This window comes from Halyomorpha halys, unplaced genomic scaffold (genome assembly GCF_000696795.3).
Source record: "Halyomorpha halys isolate HHAL.00 unplaced genomic scaffold, Hhal_1.1 Scaffold144.1, whole genome shotgun sequence".
Lineage (NCBI taxonomy): Eukaryota > Metazoa > Arthropoda > Insecta > Hemiptera > Pentatomidae > Halyomorpha > Halyomorpha halys.
In genome coordinates, this window is record NW_027106983.1 from 332,426 (window position 1) to 338,493 (window position 6,068).

At 32.3% G+C, this 6,068-nt stretch overlaps 1 protein-coding gene and 1 long non-coding RNA gene across 4 annotated transcripts in view; one reads left to right on the forward strand and one right to left on the reverse strand.

The window, feature by feature from the left end:
- Frl (formin-like protein) overlaps nt 1-6,068 on the forward strand; it is a 230,753-nt gene that overhangs the window by 184,347 nt on the left and 40,338 nt on the right. The gene's annotated exons all lie outside the window — the stretch shown is intronic.
- The window catches only part of LOC106678455 (uncharacterized), a 22,316-nt gene continuing 18,569 nt past the window's right edge, over nt 2,322-6,068 (reverse strand). Inside the window, exon 3 of the long non-coding RNA XR_010842859.1 lies at nt 2,322-2,742. This is a non-coding gene — a long non-coding RNA (uncharacterized lncRNA). The remainder of the gene's footprint in view (nt 2,743-6,068) is intronic.

Consider the following 6,068-nt stretch of genomic DNA (forward strand, 5'->3'; position numbering starts at 1 on the left):
ATTTGTATATTATTTTATTTTCACTTATATTTATATAATTTTAACCCTACCTTAATTTAAGGGGCGTGCCGGGCATGCGGGTTGGGGCGTAGGTTCCAATGCGCTCGGTTCGGAACGTTGTGGGTTCGATTCCCACCTGGGGCAGTTAAACATTCATTTTTCGGCGGTCCCGAAGATTGAATCTTGACACTCCTATCTTGATTACGCGGCGGCAACCTATATAGCCGTCAGGGGTGGCAAAAAGGACCACTTGCCGTACTTGTTCCCCCCACCAAATACCAGTACCAGTACCTTAATTTACCTTTTGTATTATATCCTATTATTTCAAAATATTTTTAGTTGTTTTTTTGTATCTTTTTAGCCCCGATGAAGCTCTACATAGTGGAGTGAAACGTCGGAAAATAAATAGTTGTTAACTATTTTTGTTTTCTATGACCGCACCCCTGACCATCTTCCTCTTAACTTGAAAGAGGTTTAGGTGGTATAATATTAGCGCTGAAGTATGCTGATGATTTAGTATGAAAACAAGGAAGAATGAAGACAAGGAAACTATAAAACTTAATACAATTACGTTGAGAAACTCTAGAAAGGAACTAGTTCTCAAAATAAATACGGATAAAACAAAATATATATTTTTGTAGAAACGGGGTAGATAAATTTAATATATTCTAGGCTCTATGAAAACTGGAAAAAACGACATTGATGAGGAAATTAAGCAAGGTTAAAGGAGGGAAATGCTTGTTATTTATCAATTTCAAAATTGCTTGGCTCGCCTATTCTGTCCGAAAATTTAGAAGTTACAATCCACAAAACTATTATCCTTTCTAATGATAAAATATATTTATGGGCACTTTGGAAACATTTAGGTACCATTAAATTTGAATAAGCAGTTTTACGATAAGTGATATTAGGAAAATATTACGCATATTCAAAGAGTGTAAGCCTTTAGGTTTTCTTGTTGGAATCATACTATTATGTTTTAAAAATTATTTTTTTCCCCCTTTTTTCGGCAAGTAAGGGGAGGGAGAAATCGTTGTGTTTATTTGTACAGTGTTACAAATATATCAAAGGGCAAGAGCTATGTATATTAAATTTTACAAAATCTAGGTTTAATATTTTTTTTTTTAAATACTTTATTATTATTTATTCTCGTCCTGTATGAACAATAAGAGTAAAAAAAGTGACAAGATTATTTTATTTTTTTATGAAAATGTTATGGAGGCGACAGTCTTTCCTCTTATAAAAACAATTTCTCTACGGTCCGTTGGGAATGAATCTAAAAAGTCCTGTTCAAAGTTGAGGAGGTAATTTTGCGACGAGGAAGAAGCTTGGATCTCATGGCTTGAAAGGTAGCGAAATCAAAAGTAAATCACTCTTTAGCATTTCCCACTCAGTGCCCCTCAGCCGAGACCATTTTCCGGAGAGCTTTCTATTCTTTGAGAAATTCCTGTCAGGACCTCCTGTGTTCCTACTTCATCAGGAAGAATTCCCTTCTCTCTCGTTTCAGAAAAAACTGTGGATTTGCGGACCCTTTCTTTAAGCTGTTGTACCAAAACAATTATAATTTAAAATCCATGCATTGTATAAAATAAGTTAATTTAAGATTTCATTCAATAAGAGATAGTGGTAAATTTTAATTGTATTCTTTTCTTTGTTTCAGGTTAGTACTGCTTACAAGACACATCAAATAGGAAGCTAATGTATGTATATGAATTCGCTAAAATACTGTTGGATTGATTTAAGGTAATAATTTGACCGACAGATTGGCTTATGTAATGGAAAACAATCGAATGGTTTGTGGCATGACTGTGGCGAGCCTCATTCTTTTAAACAATTAGAATTTAGTCCAAAATGTTACTTAGTTTCTCTTTGAAGCCATAATTTGAAAATGTTTACCTATTATGAAATATGAACTATATAAAAGATAAAATAAGGATTATTGATTTTTTTTTAAATTGTCCTACTAAACAATTTTCATCATGACGCTTGTTATATTCTTGCTCCAAACCCTTCAATTATCTCATGTTTTGGTACATGTTGGCTGTTCTAATTTCTGACGAAATAATTGTCTGAATTTAACTCCCATCCTTCAGTTTTCTTTTCTCATACTACTTATATATTTCTTCTTTCAATATTCTCGCTATTGAAGGAAATACTGTCCTATTTATTTAGTGTTGGATAGGAGACCTGCTTTATTAGCTGAGCTGGATCGTGCGACGAGGACCTGCGTGACTGGCTGTATTACCGTTCACCTCTGACTCTTGACCCACTTACCCAATTCGATCTCCTTTAATGGATAGCCACTTATCATTATATTTATATCTATATTTGTATACGCCACGATTTTGAATCCTCTTCTTTGCCACCCCTTAATAAGAAACAAAATTGATATTTTCTTGTTGTCTTTCCCTTTATTCTGGTTTAGATAAACTTTACTTGGAAAGTAAAAATCGGCTTGTCTTTATTTCTTTAAATATTCTATAGAAAGTATGTCTTTCAAAATTTCCTCAATGTTTATTTTTCACATTTAAAAATGAATTTCTTCTCCCAACAGTTGTAACAACTGTTTGATAAGGATTCATACTATCGATTATTGGTCATTTATCAATTCCTAAGATATTTTGGAGTTTCGTGGGTTCAAAGTTACGGTACAACTCAAGTTCCCTTTCCTAGAATTGTGCCAGATATTACTTCTTACATAGTTCTTAATCCTTGGTCTAAGCCAATCCTTTCATTGTGATTCTGAAAAAAAAATGGGGAAACGTTAGATATCTATATCTTGTAATAAATTTTAAACAAAAATTGACATACCCTCCAGTTAGTCCACTCTAAACAAAATAAAACCTAATTCAGAACTTATTGCAATCTTATATTTGTAAGACTCTTTTATCTATTTAGAGTTTTTTTGCTGCTTATGTTGTTTTTATTACTGCATATTTTATGGTTTCTTATTGCGCATTATATGGCATATTCTGCCGGTAATTACTACATAATAAACCCGCAACTAGTCTGAATACTATGAAAGTCCCGAAGTTGTGTATCATAATGTACAGTATTCCATTACAGATTTTAAAGCCATTTTCTTAAAATGCATTGAGTACTTTTCCTGTTCAAATAGCGGATTCTCTTAAGAGCCGTGGGAACTCTTACAGCGCCATGGTAAAATCCAGTAAAGTGCCATTCGCGTGAGTCCAGTAGCTGTTAAGCCGTACATCTAAAAAATTTCTTATGTAAAAGATATTCTGCTTTTTGTAAATGTTCTTATCAGTTTGTTGTACCACTTTTAGATAGAGTGAATAGTCTCTTTGAATGTATTTCTGGTGTCAACATGTGTTTAGGAATTGATACTGGGGTTTGTTCCTTCTCTTTCTTTTCTAAAACCCGTTATTTTAAATTGTTTTTTCTATCTATTTCTTTTAACGTATAGCCTAATGTTTGTCAATGTGTAGGCGATTGAGTTTAAAGTTGTTGATTTGTTCTTTTTTATTTATTGGCTTTAATACTGTAATGTAATCTGTGAAAAGATGCACAGGTTCTCTCAGAGTTTACCAAAACATTTTGCATGGTTGTGGTATGAAATGATAGTCCATTTCCACGAACTTGCACCGCTCCTGCCATGGTAGTGCCTGCAATTATTTGTTAATTTAAAGTCAAATCAAATAAACATATTAATATATGAAATAAATAGAAAAATTGTAGCAACAAAGGAATGTAGCATTTGGTTTCAAAACCTTATTATATTAATTTTCATCCGTATCTTATTCAAGTTCAAGAATCAAATCTATTTAATTTTCTAAAAATATTAATTTATAAAATACTATAAAAGTCTTGCGTTTAGTGATCTTGAATTGGTTTTTTTTTAATTCTTTAATTGTAAAAACCAATGTTCATTGGTTTGATTAGGAAAAACTGGGTTTGTTATTTTCTTGCCTCGTTTAGTAATAACAAATTTATTATAACAAAGTTTATACCTATATACAGACATTTTAGTACTCATTGTAGTCTAGTGGAGATTGAACTTGCTTGATAAAATTAAAATACCTAGTTCCAGCGAGTACTGTCTCAGTTAGGTACCTTTTTGGTGGCGAGGTAACTCAGTAAGGTCTGTGTTCATATCCGGCTGTGACAGATAATTTATTGAGTTACCTTAGTCGTAAGTCAACCCTGTGGTTTCGAGAGCCCTGCTGGTGCACTCTCAGCTGTTTTTTTAAGAAACAGTACTTCCTTAAAAAGTACTGAACCCCTTACCCATGATGGGGTAGTGGTAGTTTTTTGTTTAGAGGTACTTTTCTAGAGCTATTTTCATAGAGATTTGATTTTAAAATATTTTAGTTCATTTTAGATTCTAATTTTTACTAACGTATATGATCGCTTTTCGACCATTTAAAGCTCGGTTTTTTATTATTTACTAATGTCCGGTCATCTTCTGCCGCTGTCATGTAATAAACTATCTCTTTTGGACCAAGAAAATATTGACATATTAATTACATATTGACATAAATTTTACATGGAGTTTCCGTAAGTCACTTTCACAATACCCTAAGATGGCGTGTATGGAGTTTATGACCTTCATTGCTTACATCATGTAATTTATAATCAGGACTTATCGTTAAGAACTGCAATTCTCGTGCTTAAGTCGCTAAATTGTGGTTTGGTACCCCATATTCTCTGACAATATTATGCTTATGAGTATATTGTAACAAAAATTAAAATACTTTATAGTTAATTGATGCTTAAAATAACACCGTTAGATGTTACTCATGCTTGAAATTCTCATTCTTCTCTTATCGGTGTCATATTTCCTTTGAAAATTCTATACTTGAAGACATTAATAGGTCCCAGTAAAGATACAGTTTATACATTCATGGAAGAGGTACCGATAAGGATATCCGTCCTGTACACTTAGTATTCTACTCGATGGCCCTTTGTGGAACCTGGTCGAGTTGGAAGGCGAAGAATGGTCTCTTACTAGGAAATGCTCATACAAAGGAGGCAGAAAACTCAAGATCTCTATTGAGTCGCCGAACCGTCGAGGAAAACCGTTCCCTGTGGATAACTCGTTCTGGTACCTATCGTTCGCCGGCCGATGACCTTCATACTGTTAACGTAACGGCCAAAGGATTACCTACTTGGAAACAGAGGTTCTGAGGGCCTGGTTTCAATATACTGCTACGAGAGGAAGTTACACTAAAATTTGCATGTGCGTAACATTCTTAATATGAAGACGTTGAATGTATCTTGGGTCTACGAACGGTTATTAGATCTGAGCAGACCAACCTAGTGATAAAATAGAGAATAGGTGGGAGGATAACATTAAATCAGACCATTTAAATTTGTTTTTTTAACAAGGTTAGGTAAACGGGCGTTGGAAGGTTAAGCTTTTTCCTTATATTGGAGTCAAAAGTTAAAGTTTGATAATTATTTATTATTTCATAGCGAATAATGATTCATTCTTAACTTTCACTGCTAAGTTTTATTCTATTTAATTTACTAAAGCAAAGATAATCAAAACAAATTTTGTTATACATTATATTCCAAAACAATTAATGAAAGAAAAATCGAAAATATATAATAATTACATGCGTATTAGAATATTATAGTAATGTGTATATTGAAATCAAAAACTAATTAAATTCGAGAGATTTAAATAACTAACGATTTTGATAATTCCATATAGCATCAGATTTTCATAAAAACATCCTTGTTTAATAAACTCTTAAGTCCATGTTAAATGTTTTTTGTTTAGTTGAGGTCTTTAACAGCATAATTTTAGGTTCTCAAGTTTTGTAAAAAGAAATTTTTGTATTTTCTGCAAAAGTAGCTTCAAATTAATTATATAAACATATTATTTATTTTTAAAAAAAATAATGTGGGTATAACAAACGTAAGTATTCTTTTAAAAAATAACGAAATTTACAAATTGACTTACAATAATAAAAGTTAATAAGCTTGATGTTTCTGGTGATGATGATGGTATATATACAAGTGCTTAGTGGCACAACAATGTTTGTATGGTTCTTCAAAAATAACTATCCATTGCTTTGGAATTGCAGATTCCTTTATAACTT